The sequence below is a fragment of the Sinocyclocheilus grahami genome, unplaced genomic scaffold (assembly GCF_001515645.1).
Source record: "Sinocyclocheilus grahami isolate Dianchi unplaced genomic scaffold, SAMN03320097.WGS_v1.1 scaffold7047.1, whole genome shotgun sequence".
NCBI lineage: Eukaryota > Metazoa > Chordata > Actinopteri > Cypriniformes > Cyprinidae > Sinocyclocheilus > Sinocyclocheilus grahami.
The window spans coordinates 9592-10523 of record NW_015511238.1 but is presented as its reverse complement, the minus strand read 5'-3'; positions in this window follow the sequence as shown (position 1 = coordinate 10523).

Genomic DNA, 932 nt, shown 5'->3' with positions numbered 1-932 from the left:
CTTTTGTGTTTGCTTTGCTCGCAAAACTTTTACATTGCCTGAGAATATTTGCATTCACTCACAAAACCTTTGTGTTCTCTCACAAAAGTATTGCAATTCCTGAGAAAATTTGTCTTTGTTCACAAAACTTCTGCATTCTCTCCCAAAAACATTGCATTCCCTGATAAACTTTGCATTTGCTCACAAAATCTTTCTGTTCTCTCGCAAAAGTACCGCATTCCCAGAGAAACTGTGTTTGCGCACAAAACCTTTGCATTCTCTCGACAACGTTTTGCATTACCCAAGACACTTTGCATTTGCTCACAACACAAGACATTTCCGTATGTCTCAAGCTTTTGCATTTGCTTGCAAAACTTTTTTTCTCCCACCTTATGTTATGTTTTGCATTTGCGCACAAAAATTTTGCAAGCGAATAGAAAACTTTTGCAACTGAATCAGGAACTTTAGCAAAAGAACGCAAAGATTTTGCAAGCAAAAGCACAGTTTCTCAGGGTAATGTAAAAGCATGCACATTTTCTTTCTCTCCCATGACTAATGTCCCTGTAAGAGCTCATGTATATTTCTCTCAGATATAATCACATAACATCATATCTAATGTCTGATTTCCACTAATGTATAAAATAAAATGCGATTGCAATAAGTGCAATATATAATATAATGTCAAAGAATTGGATAACTAAAATAAGTATGATATAAAAGTCTGTCCAGCTTTCTTGCAGGACACATAGTTTGGTAAGATAAGTATTGTTTATGGTGAAAATAGTTTTAGGTCTTACTATGAAATACTATTAGCATTTTAGGACTGACACATGAAGTATCTGTCATGTAAAATGTTTTTTATGTTGGAGAGCAGCATTGCATATGGTTTTCTATTGTTATAGTAAATATGTGTTCCTTGTATGTGTTATACTCAATAAACCGCCTTTAAAAAA